This window comes from Phacochoerus africanus, chromosome 4, assembly GCF_016906955.1.
Source record: "Phacochoerus africanus isolate WHEZ1 chromosome 4, ROS_Pafr_v1, whole genome shotgun sequence".
Classification (NCBI taxonomy): Eukaryota; Metazoa; Chordata; class Mammalia; order Artiodactyla; family Suidae; genus Phacochoerus; species Phacochoerus africanus.
Window position 1 is genome coordinate 17,822,864 of NC_062547.1, and position 16,828 is coordinate 17,839,691.

General features: G+C 40.3%; 1 protein-coding gene across 10 annotated transcripts in view; it reads left to right on the forward strand.

Annotated features, from left to right (window-relative positions):
- Positions 1-646: 646 nt before the first annotated feature.
- The window catches only part of PHF21A (PHD finger protein 21A), a 201,361-nt gene continuing 185,179 nt past the window's right edge, over positions 647-16,828 (forward strand). For 3 of the 10 annotated variants that reach the window (XM_047775901.1, XM_047775896.1, XM_047775906.1), the window contains exon 1: positions 648-1,198. The gene's annotated coding sequence lies outside the window, so the exon portion shown is untranslated. The other 7 variants (XM_047775903.1, XM_047775899.1, XM_047775900.1 and 4 more) reach the window with 6 other exon arrangements.

Below are 16,828 nucleotides of genomic sequence, written 5' to 3' on the forward strand. Positions count from 1 at the left end.
GGGGGGCCGCAGCAGGCTCCGGCCTCGCCTCAGCTGCAGCTATATGGGTGCCGAGCTGCAGCGCTGCACGGGCTCATCATTGCGGCGGCAAAGGAGTTTGGCCGCCGCCGCTCCGTGCTCAGCCCCATCACCGCCGCCGCCGCTGCACTGGAGTTTGGCTGCTGCTGCCCTACTTCACTCTAGTTTAGTTTCACTCACTTTACATCCGGGTTTTTTCCCTAGGCAATGGGGGCCGCAGCACACCCCGTTCCTTAGGCAAAGTGAAATAAATTCGCCGCACCGACACGTCAAGTAGTCCGCCCGCCCGAGCGCCGCCGCGGGCCCCCGCCGCCCCCCCCGCCGCCGCCCCGTCGCCCCCGGGGGGGGCCCGTGCCTCCCGAAGCCGCGGGCTGAGGCGCGGGGGTCCGGGCCGGCCGCCGTACAACTCCGCCCGGCGGCCCCCTCCCTCCCCGCTGTGCCCCTCTACCCGGGCGCCTCCTCTCCCCCCGCCCTCGTCCCCGCTTTCCCAGCCCCAGTCCCTCTCGCCCGGCTCTCGGGAGCGGCGGGGGCGCGCACGGCGGCGGCGGCGGCGGGCCGGCGGGGCCGCGCGGCGGGCTCCCGCGCGGGCGAGTGTGTCTGGGCCTGGGCGGAGGGATCCCCGGGCTGAGGCGGCGGAGGTGCTGCGGTCCGGGGCCGGGTGGTGAATGGGCTGGTGGTGCTCGCTGCTGCTGCTGAGAGGAGGAGGAGGAGGATGAAGAGTTGGGCTTGTTTGTCTCCCACAGTTTCTCTCCTGCTGCTCTGATTTCTCCCCTCCACCCCATTCCGGCCCGGGGCCTGTGTGTGTCTCTCCTGGAGGAGGAGGAGGATCCAGTTCCTCCCCCCACCCCCTCCTCCCCACCCCCCCCTTGCCTGGGGAAGAGGAGGAAAGAAACAGCCCAGAGAGAGGGAGAGAGAGTGAGAGAGAGAGAGAGAGGGAGAGAGAGAGAGAAGAGAGAGGAGAGGAGGAGGAGGAGGGAGAAGGGAACAACCTACCATCTTAACACACTAATATCTAAAAAGTGCGAGAGGCCCAGAGCAGCAGCAGAAGCAGCAGCAGCAGCTCCAGCTTCTTCCCTCCCTCCCCATGAAGAAGAGTTCCCTCCTCCTCCTCCTCCTGCTTCTCCTGCTCAGAGTTCCTGCCTCCAGCTGCCAGGGGGGACAGCCAGCCAGCAGCAGGAGGGTGCAGTATCCCAGCTTTTCCATTCTCTCTTCTCCTCACTCTCCTCTCTCTCTCTTTTTTTTTTCTGGAGTAGCTCTATTTCCCCTCCCTCCCCCTTCTCCCTCTCCCCCTCTCCCTCTCTCTCCCTCTCTCCCTCTCCCTCTCTCTCTCTCTGTCTTGTCTCTGGTGTTTGTCTCTGGGAGGAACTGGGGCTGCCTGCTTGGAGTTTGTTGTGGGGGGGGGAGGTAGGGGGAGGGGAGGGGTGTGTGGGAGGGAGAAGGGAAAGGGGGGTGTTCTCGGCAGGACCCCTCAGTCAACTTGAGATTTGAGCTATAACTTCCCCTTCGGGGCGCCCCCCTGCGTGCCCTTCCTATTCCTCCCCCCCTAAAAAAAAGACAATGGAAAAACCTTGCCTCCCCCTTCTTCCCCTCTGCCCTCCACCCCTCCCCAGGATAAATTGGAAGTAAGTTTACGAGCAGCCTCGGGAGCCTGGGCGCTGAGTGCTGGGCCGGAGCGGGTGACAGAGGCGGCGCGCCGGGGGTGGCGGGGAGGGGGCGTCACATTGTCCCGGCGGGGGGCCGGGGAGGGGGCCGACGGCGGGGGCGGGGGGCGCGGAGCTTCGTCCGCCCCCTTGGGCTCTCCCTTGGCCCAGGGATGGTCGCCGGGGCTCTCTCACCCCCCCCCCCGGGATGCTGTCGGGGGGAAGTTTTTATTATGGTTATTTATTTAATTTTTTTTTTTTTTTTTTTTGGAAATCCATCTTGTTTGGTGACTGAGGGATCTGGTTAAAAAAAAAAAATAGCTGCGGCTGCTGACGCTGCCGGGCCCAAGTGTGTGTGTGTGTGTGTGTGTGTGTGTGTTGGTGCATTTGTATTGGGTGGCCGGAGCAGCGTTGGGGAAATTCCGCTTATTCTTCTTCTTCTGCAACTTGTTATTCCGGAGAGTCTGCCTGCACCCCTCACCCCGGGGCCGGCCCTCCCGTACTCGCCCCCGCCGCCCGCGGCCGCCGGGCGCCCCCGGGACCCCGCGCCGGCCGGGGCCCGCAGGCCGCTCTGAGAGGGGCCGCGGCCGCCCCTCCCCCGCCCGCGCCCCCGCCGGGGGGAGGGGCGCGCGGAGTGGGACTCTTTCCGTTTGGTCCAGCCCCGCCGTGCACGCAGTTCCCAACACTTCTCGTCATCCTCTCTTTGGTCTCTTTATTCTGCTGAGCGGTGCTGTTAGGATTTCTTTTTTTCCCCTGACCACGTTCGCGATGGTGGGTAGCAGCAAGGTGGCCCTGGTAGGGGAGGGGTTTGATACCGAGATTGGGCACCGGGGGAAGAATGTCTCCTTTCAACTTTGTCTGTGGCTTGCACCCCCGGAGAAGGCCACACGCCGGTTGTGGGGTGCAGATGTGCCGAGAGTGATTTCTAAGTAGTTGAGTTGTTGAGATGAGGGTACGACTGCTAATGGTAGGCAGGTTTTGTTTTCATTGGTGAATCGGGTGTCATCATATTCCGGTCATATGTTGAAATATTCTTTGTTTAGGTCTTGAAGTAGAGGATCTTACTCTGCACGTCCACATTGTGTTGTTTTTAAATGATGTCTCTGCAAGTATGGCTTTCTAGAATTTCAGATGTGAGTTAAGGTCCGGGCGTGTGTGGGCCTCAGCACTGGCCTTGACAGTGAACTTTGTGGCTGTGTTTTGGATTTCAAAGATTTACCCCATAGCTGGGGTGCGAGCTGTGCTCTTCTTTTTTTGTTAATTGTAAGTGTCAGGAATGGAGATGCTTGAGCTGGGGACGTTACAGAAGAACATTTATGTGTTAATAATTGATAGTTGAATATTAGAATCAGATTAATTTGGGATGATGAAAGTTTTTTTTTTTTTAAAGCAGTTATGCACTCTAGGAAGGAAGCCTTTTCATAGGCACACTTTATAGGGGTTCTTTAGGGCGCAGAGCTTGAATATCTCCTTTGAGAGAGGATACTCATCAGCATCTGTAGCTTCATTGAGGGCCTGATAAGCGGACTGGAACTAGGGCTAAAACATCTAAGTGAACTTTTCAGTGTTTGTGTTGTTTGTTTACATTTGATGTTCACTCTTGTTTGGGCAATAGGAATAAATACTTGAGCTTTTCTTTTGATTTTTGAAGATAAGCCCCTGCCCCCCTTTTTTAAGTTTCACAATTTACTTGGTTTCACAGCATTATAGGAAACTGTTACTCCATTTTTACTGGAAAAACTATTATTCATTTTGATTTTGGTAAGTTCCTTTCTATTCTCTTTTTCTGTCTCCATTTGTATATGGACTCTGCATCGTGGGCTTAATCCTAGCTTGTTAAGGACCATTTAAAATGTCTGAATACATTTTAAAAGCTCAGGACACGTGTTTTAATGGCAAAGAGGAAAATTTTGTGTGCAGTTACGCTCATGTTTTTAAAAAATTTACTGTACTTAAAACTTTGGAGGTGTACAACTATTCTTAGATAAAGAGCATAGTAATAGTGCAGGAAATTCTCAAAACACAAACTTCTGGCTAACATGTTAATATTCCAGGTGCTTTATGTTATGTCATATTTTTGCTTTTCTTAGCAGAATAGTTTTTGCAGTCTGACTGATATTGCTTGGATGGCCTTAATAGTCTTTTGCTTGAGTGCTTCTGAAGGCTTTTTAACATAGTTTCTAGATAATTTTGCAAGCTTTATTTAAGCATGTTGCACTTTGGACTCAGGCAGGTCATTATGGAACTGGAACAGTAGTAGATTAAAAAGACTCCTGCCTATGCCAGAATTGGTTCTTAAGAAGTATAAGTGATGGACAGGGCCCTGTTTATTTTGGCTTTGAAGGGTCCATCCTTTTTCCCATTCAGTCATCTGGAAGGAGCTGCCCCAGAAATATTCTTCTTCTGCTTACATGAAGAACTCTAAATGCTGTCCAACAGGAGGTGCTACAGCAAGATAAAGGAAACATGAATTTTGAGGGTCTTGCTACTTACTACCGCTCTACTTAGCTTCAACTAAGCAGCAGGATTAACACCTTAAAGCTCCAGAAAGATTTTGAGTAAGTCCATTGAGAAATTCCATTTACTATTTGAAATTGAAATTTTTGACTGCTTTTTACCTGTTTACAGTACCACACAAAGTAGATGGCTTATTATGCTAGCTTAAGGATGCTGCCCTTAGGTACAGAACTTTGTTAGAATTATTTTATTTCAAAGAGGAGTTAGGCTCATATTGGTGAGTAGGGTATTGAACACATTTTAAAAATTCGTGTGTGATGGCTGTAAACAAAAGTAGTTGGTATGATTTGGGACTTTAGGCTTTGTGGACATTCCCTATAATATTAATACAAATGGGATATAGAGTACTTGAAATTTTGGAAAGGGAGGTACTGTATGGAAGAATTTTTAGGCTTTGTGTGTTTGTGTGCTTTTCCTCCCAATCTATGGACAGCAATAATAAATTCTTAGATACTCACTTTGTAAATATATATGGTTGATGTATTTAAGTTGGCCCCCAAAGACTGCAATTCTTGAAATGTAAGTAAAGTTATATCTCTGGGTATGGGTCATTGCTGATGTGTCCATTAGTAACATGTAACAATAACTGGATAAAGATGAATGTAGTTTCACAGCATTTACAGCACATGGGCCTTTGAAACTGTTAGTGTTAGGTGAATTGATTTATCACTGGAAATAGCATGCTACTGTAGTGGCTTGTAAAATTTTATTTCAGAATTTTAAAAACTTAGTAATGTGTGGAAAATTTGATGACCCTGCTTTGAATTTTTTTGTTTTCTAGGAATAATACTGTACTTTTTTTTCTCAGAAGGGCAAATGAGATAATACATATGAACGTTCTTTGTAAATTGTCAGAAGCCATGCAGATGTTAAGTTGTTGAGAAAGGTAGCTAATTAATACATAGACAGAAACTTCTGTCTTTAAAATATTAACTTTCTCCATATCGTTTGGGAAATGAGTGCTTTAAAAGTGCACCCAGAACACTTTATTAATTTTTTTTTTAATACTGCTGTGGTTACCAAAACCTCTTTGTTATAGTTTTGAAGCTTTGTTTAAAAAATGCTGCCTAGGCAGTTTCCCCAATTCAAAAAAAAGATCATTTTTCCTTTTGTAGATCCTGTGAAATGTGTATCCACTAAAGTTTTTCTTCGCCTCTCCATTGATGTGATAGAAATTGATTTTAGTGAGTATTTAAGTTCCCAGATTCTTCTATAGCGTCTTAATAACACAGAGTAACAGATGTCACAGTTAATATTTTGATTGTTTTGATTGATTCTGCTAACTTTCTGAAAAATTCTTACTAAACCTTTCGGACTTATTTCAAAGTGAAAATGATGTATATCTATAGCATTAGTATTAGGTGTGTGTGCGTATATATCATTTTTGCTTTTCTAACTTAGAGGGGTGCCTAAGGAAATGACTACTCAAATCTAGAGAAATGCACCGAAATATTTGTGTAAAAATAACCCAGCAGTTTAATGCTTAGAGCTTTGAGTTCTACTTTTCTTAATAGACTCTGCTTACAAAATTGGACTAAAATAAAATAAAATAATGTATAGATAATTGGGAGTCCCTATGTTTTTGAGAGTATCAAAAGGTATATAGTACCTTAAATTTTAGAATTGACTGCTGTTTATGAAATAGCTTCAATTAGAAATTAAATCTAGAAACTTACTTCTGTGAAAGGTGAGAAAAATATTTAACTGTCTAGATAAAAATGAAACATCTCGGGGTAATATTAACTTTTTCATCTTACAGAGTGAATATTTAAGCTTCTTTTGAGGAAATACTGACATTAAGGTTATAGTAATATGCTTTCAAATTTTGTATCCTTAGTATTTTATTGCCGAAGTCTTTTGTATTTTAGTTACTATTGAAAGAGAGAAAAGGAAGGGATTAAAGTTTTAGGTCTCTAACCTTTGACAGAGTTCCTTTATATGTATATTCAGAGCTGATTTTTTGAAGCATGTTTGAATCTTCATATTAATTTGTGCTGGGAAATATTAATGATTTATGTTGACTTTTCAGAACTTTTGTACATGGGCTTTTTTTTTTTTTTTTTTGGAGGCCCTAAGTATTCATTAGGGGTGTAGCAATATATTTTGATCACTTTAACTTTACCAAGTGTGTATTTTTGCTGCTTTGAGATTTTTTTTTAAGAGATAATATGTTAACACTGCATTAAATTTATTGTAGATAATTATTTCTTAAGTGGCATGTTTCCTCCTTTTGTTTATTTGTGTGTATGTGGCCACATTATTTTTTTAGGCTTTTATATCATCTTATTTGTGTATTGAATTTCTGAATAGTTATCTTTTGTGAAAATGTTGAAATAGACCTTTAAGAATAACTTTTATATTGCTTGTCTGTCAATTCAGTCTTAAACTGAGGTAGTAGAGAACTCTTCCCTTAGAAGTATATGCGTTTCAGTCTTCCTGTGGGCTTTTTTCTAAAGCAGCTTTCTTGTACTAGACACTTGTCTGGCAGTTTGAATGCCCCCCTACTTCTCCCCTTCCTGCAAACCACACCCCCACCCCCCTTATTAAAAAGAAAACAACAACAACAAAAAAACCCAGCAGGTTGAAGAAAACTATTCTTGCCTATACTTTGGAATCATCTACGGAAATATTTTTCTACTTTTTAAAGTAGACAAAAAAGTGAACCCATAATATTGAGATAGGAAAGGAAAGGGGCCTAACAGGTTGATGATCTAGGCCTTATTTTGTCTCTGTTTATGGGCCTAGGGGAGAAAAATAACTTAAACACAGAAGCCAAAAAGATGGGTTTTGTTTTATTGTTTTGGCTGCATTGAGAATACAAACTGTCAGTACTTGAGGAGAAGGAGCAGCAGAAAGGAATTGATTTTTTTCTGCTGCAGATCCAAGTATTGTTAACCATGTGCATCTCCAAAGCAGCGTACTTACAAATCAAACAGTAGTTGATTCTTCCACTCAATTAAGAGTCAGAACCCTAAACTGTTGTTTTTTTAAGAATTTTAAATAAGTACCCAAAACTTCAGAGAAATGACACTAATTTCTTGATAAAAGTGGGTGATAGTAACCATGGCAACTGCTATCTCTGGCCTATGGACAGTATATCGTATTGATGAAGCTTCAGATCCTGTAGTATCCTGTCACTTTTATGGTGAAATGTAGTAGCATGTGTTGCAGGTGATTTTTAGCTGGATTGTGTTAAATTTGTGTGCCATCTTATCTTTCCTTGTTAGGAATTTCTTGGACTATATTCCACAGCATGTTTGTGAAGGTGCTGTTGCCTGAAAATAACCCACCACCTGTGTTAGGCCTCCTGATGCAGATTGCACTTAGTTCTTTCCCAGCCTCCTTCTTCAATCTTGCAGAAAATAGGGGTGTATGTGGAAACTATATACATAAATTACAGCTTAAAGTTATCCACTTGGGTTTGGACATGTTGTTGATAGCTTAAAAACAAAAACAAAAACAAAAACTTTTGTGTTTTTACCAGAGGTCAATGAATGAGGGAAATGGGTCTGTAGTAGGAATATTTTTTTCTAAGTGTTCTCTTCCCAAATATTTGTACGTGAAATGAGGAGTGAGGAGTTGTTGAGGGTGTAAATGTTGAGTAAGGACTTGACAAAAGAGAAACTTAAGTATTGTGTGTGTGTGTGTGTGTGTTTGTGTGTGTGTGTGAGAGAGAGAGGGAGAGGGAGAGAGAGAGAGAAAGATGGTTTTATGTGCATGTATTACTATAAGAATATGTTTCCTAGTGGGCAATATTAGGATATGGGAAATGTTTCCTTATGAGAATTTTCTTTAAGAAGAATTATTTATAAAATACAACCTGAAAGTCTGTTAAGAGAAAACCTGGTAAACCAATTATGACTTTTTTCTTAGAGGGGAATAGAAGGCTTTGAAACTGATCAAACTTAAAAAAATTGTTTTAAAGATTATCTCCTTAAATATAATTTAAAAATTGTACATATCTTTTTGCTTTTTAAGGATTTCTTTTATATGCTTATTCTATATAAGGTTTTTTAAAATGTGAAATGTGGATCTAAATGTTAAGTGATACTTTTTCCAGTATATGCTAAAGAATCTGTGCTAGAGCAGACAAAAAAAATTATAACTGAATTTGACTAGGCTCTGATAATAAGATCTAGTCAAATTGTGCTGGATAGTTCAGACTTTCTTGAAACTAAACTGTGATGGGATGAAGTGGTTTACTTACTACAAGTCCCAAAATGCTTTGCGGGTTTTGCCTAACTCCAGATTAGAGCATTGCATGCTGGGACCTGTAGTTGATTTAAACAGCACAGGGAACCCTTCCCTCTGGTCTACTCCATTTTATACACAGCTTCCCAAGCTTCTAAGAACTTTCTGCTAAGTAAAGTTTGATCGCTAATATCATGATTATTCTGCTGCTGCTATTTCTAAAGTGAGTCTTCAGAAACACCTTAGTGTTTTAGTTTACCTTAGATGAGTTTGCTGTTTTTGAAATCAGTTACTATAAGATTTAGGTGTAAAATAATATATTTGTGTAGATGTGTTCAAAACTTGACTTAGCAATTGTAAATTTTTTGTCTGTGATGATAGAGGTCTCTATAATTAGATCATTAACTGATTCCTAGTAGCCCTGATAGATAAGCTGTTCTCTTTTCTCTGAATGGGGACAGTTATTCAGTAGTTAAAATTTGGATGAAAGGGATGGTTTTTTTTGTGTGGGCCAGTATTTAAGTTCAGAGTTTTTTATTCTTATTTAATGATTGTCAACATCTTGAATCTCAGTATTCTCTAAATGGAAGATAGATTCCTGAAAATGTATGTAGTTTTATTGTAAATTTAATACTCAGAGGTATAGTCTGAAAGAGAAAAAGGTAAGGTTTCTTTAATTGTTTGTATTTTCAAACAATTTAATTGTATTTATAAAAGTAAAATTTCTGTCCTTTCGAGGGGTCTGATGCTTTCACTTTATTAACTAATATCAGTGTTGTTGGGATTAAATGTTAAAATGTGTAAAAGTGCTTAGCACAGTGCCTGGTACATACTAAAGATTCAGTAAATGTTTAGAATTAGCAACAGCAGCAGTAGCAGTGGTTATTGTTACTTTTTTTTTTTTTAAAGCATGCTTTACATTTTTCCCTTTTTATGTTATTATTTGATCAGAAACCCAGGATGTTCTGACAAGGCCTTGGGATTTTTGGCCTGTAGTAATGATGTGGCAGTTCCTTACCACATAAAATGTCTTCGCACCTCACTTTCTCTGTAAGTGATGTATGCAAAAAGTCAGACAGACATCCAGTAGCAGAATTTTGACCAGGATTCAGTGCTGTCTATTCAGTACTGTTTGCTACTGTGCCACAGCCTTTAGTTGACTTTGGAAAGTTCAAAAGGTAATGAAATTTTTTTTGTTCATAATGTGTGCACTATTACAACATCCAGCCTAGTTGATTAATGAAAATAAGATGCTTCAAAAATGTTTCTCATGTCACAGTGTATGTAACCTTGGGAAAATTCTGTTATGTTCAGAAGCATGAACCAATCTATCACCACAGTTCACAGTGTTACAGGATTAATGTATTGGAGGCCAGTGAGCAGCCCCAGAAAGAAAATGTAGTTTCAGGTCTGTGGGTTGTACTTAAAATGTTAGGTTCAAAGAAATCATAAGTCATTACATTATTTTTCTCTTTTAGGACACTCTAACTTCTTTTAGGTTCTTGAACTTGTTCAAGGATATTTTTATCTACGTGGCTTTTAGCTTTTTGAGAAGGGAAAGGGACACCTGAGAATATTGAAAAATGTAGGCATAAGTTGTGATGTATGTACCTTAGTTTGAGCATATGCGAAATCAGGGAAATGTCTTTCTTATCTGCTTGGCCAGTGTCTATTCTAGCAGAGCCCCTCGAATGTTATTGCTGAAGGCTGCTATGTTTATTAAGAAACTCTGCCTTTGGTAGTAATTATTTAAGTACTTGTTTATACAACAAACCAACCCACTGTAATAATACTAACCTTTTTTCCCTCATAAACATGAACTGAAACTTGTTAATATTTGTATACTAGATATTAGATAGATTCTTTAGACATATTGTAAATTTATGGAATCTGATTTGATATGCTTCCACATTATGAATGGTTTTATTTGTTTTATATTAACTCAACTTTTCAAGACCTAATATTAAAATGAAAATAATTTAGTGGTTATAAAGATGTTAAATTCAAAAATCTAAATGTAAGGAAGAAAATGGTCTCTGGTATTAATTGGCCAATGCAGAAAGTTTGGATGAGTTATTATCTATATTTTATAGTTATGCACACTTGTGTGATTCCTGAAATAACCAAAGTTGGAAATAAGGAGAGTAAAACTGGGCAGCCATGTGTAATTCTCTGTGGAGTCCTCTGACATACTAAATTATTGAGCACAGTTTTCTATCTTTTTTTAAATGAAATATCCCAGGCCAATGTAGATGAAACAGTTGTGACGATGTCAGAAGACCTGGCTTTAAGACCAGTCCCATCATTAGCTGTTCACTCTTGGGAAGTTCATATTAGCTGGGCTTTAGTTTTCCCAGTACTGCAGTAAAATGGGGATAATGGTGAGAGCCTGCTTCGCTGTGCTATTAAAAGGAGTAGATGAGAGAACACTCATGAATGTACTTTATTTTCTAGACTATGAAAGTTCGTATTAGTTGAGTTTTTAATCACTAATAGATGGCTGGATTCTCAGATATTTGGCTATATTGTTTAAACAATGTTAATATTTTAAAAATTTCAAATGTGTGAGTTAGAATGATGATTGGTGATCTAGACCCCTCCCCATGGCCAACAGACAAGTTCTTTTTTTTTTTTTTTGTCTTTTGTCTTTTTAGGGCCGCACCCTCGACATATGGAGGTTCCCAGCCTAGGGCTCTAATCAGAGCTGTAGCCGCCGGCCTACACCACAGCCACAGTCACACCAGATCCTTAACCCACTGAGTGAGGCCAGGGATCAAACCCGCAACCTCATCGTTCCTAGTCGGATTCGTTTCCACTGCGCCATGACAGGAGCTCCAACAAATTCTTTTTTCAAAAAAAATTTTTTTAAATTATAGTTGATTTACAGTGTGCCAAATTCTAATGTATAGCAAAGTGACTCAGTCATATATATTTATACATAGGTATCCTTTTTTAAAAATATTAATTTCCATCATGGTCTATCCCAGGAGATTGGATATGGTTCCCTGGGCTACACAGTAGGACATTATTGTCTGTCCATTCTAAAAGTAATAGTTTGCATCTATTAACCCCCAGCTCCTACCATCCCACTCCCTCCCTTGGCAACCATAACAAGTTAACATGTGTTTGCAGTGTATTTCTTGACAAAAAGTGCTGCTGTGTTTGTGTGTATATATCATATATATATGTATATATATCATAAATGTACTGGTGTGTTAGGATAATGTAAAGTTTGAACTATCGGCTTTTCTGTTGAAAGGTATTTTTATGTGTTAATGTACAAATCTATACAAATACATGTAGTTGTTCTCAGAGAAATGGCACAGATATGACTAAAGATTTGGCAAGTTATGAGTATTTTTTGTACTTTAGGGTTATCTATATATTAATAATGATAATTAACATTTGCTGACTGTGTTTATGTTTAGCGCTGAACCATTTTACATATAGCATTTCATTTCATTTTAATTCTCACAGCAGTATTCTGTGAATTTACTGTTGCTATCCTACCCCCATTTTACAGATGAGGAAATGAAGGCTTCCCTGAGGTCATTTAGGTAGCAAATGATACAGTCTGAATTCAAGCTCAGGTCTGATTCTAGAGCCCCTCCTTTTAAGTGTCTATAATGCTGTATTTAACTGTGTAATTCCCGTAGAAACCTAGAAAGTGAATTACTAAAGAAGTTTTCAATTTACTGAAATGGCCACAGCTATGATATATCATTTTAAGAATGTTTTATCTGATTTGTGTTGAATTAGGTTGAATGTTTTGGAAATTGTAAGCACTGGAATGGAATGAAACTGAAGGCGTTTGCAAGACTGTGCGTCCTGTCCGTTATCTGCCCATTGCTGAGCACAGTGCTGATGTGGAGTGGGTTCTAATATCTGTGTCTTAAAGGTTAGAACTGGGGCACTGTAGCATGGTAGGTTGTTTTATACACAGTCTTAGTAGGTGCAAATAGTTTACATTGGCTATTTCAGTTATTCCTTACATAACTACCAACATGTAGAGGGTTTGATGGTAAGTATCTTTTCTTTTAATATTTAATGTTATTTTAATGTTTTAAAAATATTAAAAGGCAAAGCATTGGAGTTAGAAAACTAATACTTGCAATATAGATATATGTAAAGTGGAAAGCTAAAGTTATCCTATTCTCATCTACCTAAAAATTTTCTGTGCATTTAACTGTATATAGTATCTATGTATTTTAAAAATACATAGCATTATACCATACTACTCTCTTGAAGTTTACTTTTTTCTGGTGGCTTGTTAAAAAACTTGCCTGTTTTTCAAATTAAAGCTCAGGTGGGAAATGTGAGTGAAGTTGAAAGGAGGGAGGTGGGTAAGTTTTAAACATTAAGATTATGAGCCAGATATCCTAAACTGATTATGACTTATGGGGCAGAAAATAATTGAAGTTCTTTTTACTTGTACCTAATGCCTTGGAAATTGTCATTGTTATTTTAAAAATTTTAAAGAATGTTAACTGATGTAAAATAACAACACTGTTCTCTGTCCTGCACAAGTAATTTAGGAGGCATCATTTCAGAATTAAGTTCTGCTAGTTTATTCTGGTAGCTACTTATAAAGAGATCAGTTGTGGTTTCACATAACTTCTTTTAAACTGGTAGTCTCTCTTCCTGTTGTTAGGTGGCATTCATTCAACATTTGTACAATAAGAGTTTTGTACAATAATAAAACTAAGAAAATACCTGTACTGTTTTAATTAATAGAAACTCAAACGAGTGCTTGTTTGATTGGCATACAGATAGCCTGCCTAAGAATTAGTTCTTCACATGTGTAGTGTTGGAGGACCTCACTCTCATCCTATCCCTACTCAGTCACCCACCTTAAGTTGCTATACTGGTAACCCAGCATTTCTTTAAAGCAGGAAAAAAAGCCGGGGGCGGGGGGATTATTGGAAGTGCCAAAAGTTTATTAAATGCCAACAATTCATTCTTATGGTGTCATATGTATTTCAAAAAAACCTACTTAAGACCTTATAATCTACATTAAATATCTTTTGATTCTGGCTTTGAGAGTTTTGACTTATTGATAAGGTTGTTATTAATCGTAATTCACCTTCATAATTTTTAAATTAAAAATTTTATTTCATAGGTGATAAGTTTTTCATCATCAAAGTTTTTGAAAAACCTTTCTTATCCTAGAATGTGCTTGTATCTAAGGTGCTTTATATGTATTTAGACACCTATTTGGTGAAAAACTAAAGCGTGGCCTTTCTAAGCACTGGATTTGATAGGGTTTAGCAGTATACTAGTTTTAACAAGCCAAGTTAAAGGTATTTCTCGTTGGTAGGATTCATAGTGTTTTTCATTTTGTGCGGCTCAGACCATGCTCTAAAGAGTATTTTAGTATTTCTCATCGTAGTTTTTTTAAGTGTGAAAGGGCTCAGTTCATGTCGTGGATGGTGAAACTGAGGCAGAGACAAGAATTTGAATAAGTTAATAGCAGAGCCTGTCTCATTCTAGTTTTGGTCTTCTTAACCTATAGTATCCAAACTTTTAAATATTACAGCCACCAGTAAATGTATATTTATATATAATTTCCTGAAACTTGTATTTTATTTATGTTAGAAAATATACAGGAAATTTGAAATTTTAAAAAGTATGAGATTTAAAAACAGGAAGTTGTGGAGTTCCCGTCGTGGCGCAGTGGTTAACGAATCCGACTAGGAACCATGAGGTTGCGGGTTCGATCCCTGCCCTTGCTCAGTGGGTTTAATGATCCAGCGTTGCCATGAGCTGTGGTGTAGGTTGCAGACGAGGCTCGGATCCCGCGTTGCTGTGGCTCTGGCGTAGGCTGGCAGCTACAGCTCTGATTCGACCCCTAGCCTGGGAACCTCCATGTGCCGCGGGAGCGGCCCAAGAGAGGGCAGAAAGACCAAAAAAAAACAAACAAACCAGGACGTTGTAATGATTTCTCCCCATGGCCCCCGTTCCCCCCAGGGCGGGTGCCCCCACTTGGAGCGTTCTAGTGAGGACGTTCTTCTGCAGAGGTAGCCCCAGGGACACCTGGAGGACAGTTAGTAGAAGGCGCGGGGGTTTTAAGTTGGAGTAATCTTTTTATGGCCTTTTAATTTTAAAGAAATAGCCTTTCTTTCTGTGAAGGCTGAAAGATCGAGAGTAAAGGCCTTGAGAGAGGTTAGCTTAAAAGACAGAAATATAGGCCTTATTTGTTTTCTTCTGATGTGACCAAAGGGAGAAAGCTGGCCTTTGCTCACAGCTCCTACTCCCACTATGGAGATGGCAGTGCCTTCTTCTGTTGTTGTTAGGCAGTTTATAGAACGCAGGATAGCTTGGTAAGCGTCTTCTCTGTGCCTGATATGACGTAACATTGTGGAGTATGCAGCATGCATGTTAAGTACAAGTGGTTGTATTTGGCTTGTTGCTGCAGCATTTTTGAGGCTGTCTTAAAAAGCAATTATCACTCAGTGGAGTTGGATATGTGCAAATTATTGAAATCGTCGTTTCAGGAGACCAAACTTTGTAACTTGAATTATTCTATTTAGTATTTGTTTACTGCCCTCCCCCCTAATACCTCAGAGCAGAATTCTTTTTCCGAAAAGAACAGATGCCGTTAGCTTATCAGGACCTGATCCTAAAAAGCCCACAAAAATCTTTGTGCTGCTTATTTTCTTTATTTAATCTATATGCAAAGCATATTGTAATTATTGCTGTTAGAGGGTTTTAAGCTGATGGTTCCTCCCCACCCTTTTTGTGCTCAGGGGAGATAGATGAGGAATGCCAAATTGACAACTTGTTATAAAGAAATAATGACCACTGAAATAAAACAGAAGTTCAAATAAAAAGCAAACCAGTTACAAATGTAGAATGAAAATATCTTTTAGTAAAATGTTAGCATGCTGTACTTGGAACAGATGCCACATTAATTCAAAAGAGAGCCCAGAAAATGTGGCAACTTTACGATGTCAATGGAGGGAGCTGCAGTAGTTCCTGTTCTCATTGTGTCAAGTTCTCAGTACCTCCAGGTCCAGTCCTATTCTCCTCTTTATTTATTTTCTGTATACATTACATGTTAATATTCAGATATTAAATCCATGCATAGTATTTTTGTTTGTTATTAAATACATTTTCATACTAATAGGTATTAGTGTAAAAGCTCAGTACTTGTAATCCCACAGTAATGATTCTTATTTTAAATATGCATATCAAGGTTTGTAGAATCTGAGGGGGAAAAAAATGGGCTTTTCTATTAACTCTTCAAGGCACATGTGTGATAATGACGTAGTCTAAGAATTGAGGCTTTCAAAGAGGCCTAGTGCTTTTTGAATGTAGAATTTGGACAAGTTACAAAACTATGAGAATTTTGCATTTTTTTTCTCATTTAAATTTGTAGTTATCATTGGACATTTGCTATGATTTTAAAGTAGCTTAGATTCATTCATTCCTTTTGCTGTGTTTTTTATGGTGTTTGGAAAGAAGAAAGGGTGATGGAAGGGTACTATACACACTTGGGTACTTGCAGCCTGACATTCATTTTATAGAAGATTGCACTGGGACGTCTCTGAACTGCCTGTTTCTTGCACTGCGTGGTTCGCATGGGTCTGAGTGTGGAGGGAGATGGGCTGGGGGCTCTTAACCAGATGTACAGTGCACCACTTCCTGAACAGTGCAGTGATCTCATCACTAGGGGCACATCCTATGAATCTGTGAAGAAGTTTGGTGCACATGCTTAGAAAACCACCACTAGTTTTCTTTGAGTTAGTTGAGGCACGAAGGCTTACAATTTAGTAGTTTTGTGAAAAGGTTAAAAGTTTTATGTTCATGCCATTCAAGTGAAGTTTGTAGCATGGCAGTTGAGCACAGCAGTTAAGGGTATGTACCCTGGGAGTTCCCGTCGTGGCGCAGTGGTTAACGAATCCGACTAGGAACCATGAGGTTGCGGGTTCGATCCCTGCCCTTGCTCAGTGGGTTAACGATCTGGCGTTGCCGTGAGCTGTGGTGTAGGTTGCAGACTCGGCTCAGATCCTGTGTTGCTGTGGCTCTGGTGTAGGCCGGCGGCTACAGCTTCGATTAGATCCCTAGCCTGGGAACCTCCATATGCTGCAGGCCCAAGAAATAGCAAAAAGACCAAAAAAAAAAAAGAGAGAGAATATGTACCCTGGAGCTGGAGCCACTCGGCGTAGGCTCGCATCCTGGCTTTGCTCCGCTCAGTCTGGATTGTGTTAGCTCTGTGACAAAGGCCAAATCACTTCACTCCCTATGCCTCTGCCTCAGTTTTTTCATCTGTAAAATATGAAGAAATAATAGTACCCTTTTTTTCTGAGATTGTCATGAGGAATAAATAGGTGCCTGGCACGTAGTAAGCACTAAATACACGGGAGCTATTATTAACTACTATTACTTAACCTTAATTCTAGACTCTTTCTTCTCAAGGCTTGAGACAAATGTTGCATGGTGGGAAAACAGCCTGAGCTTAG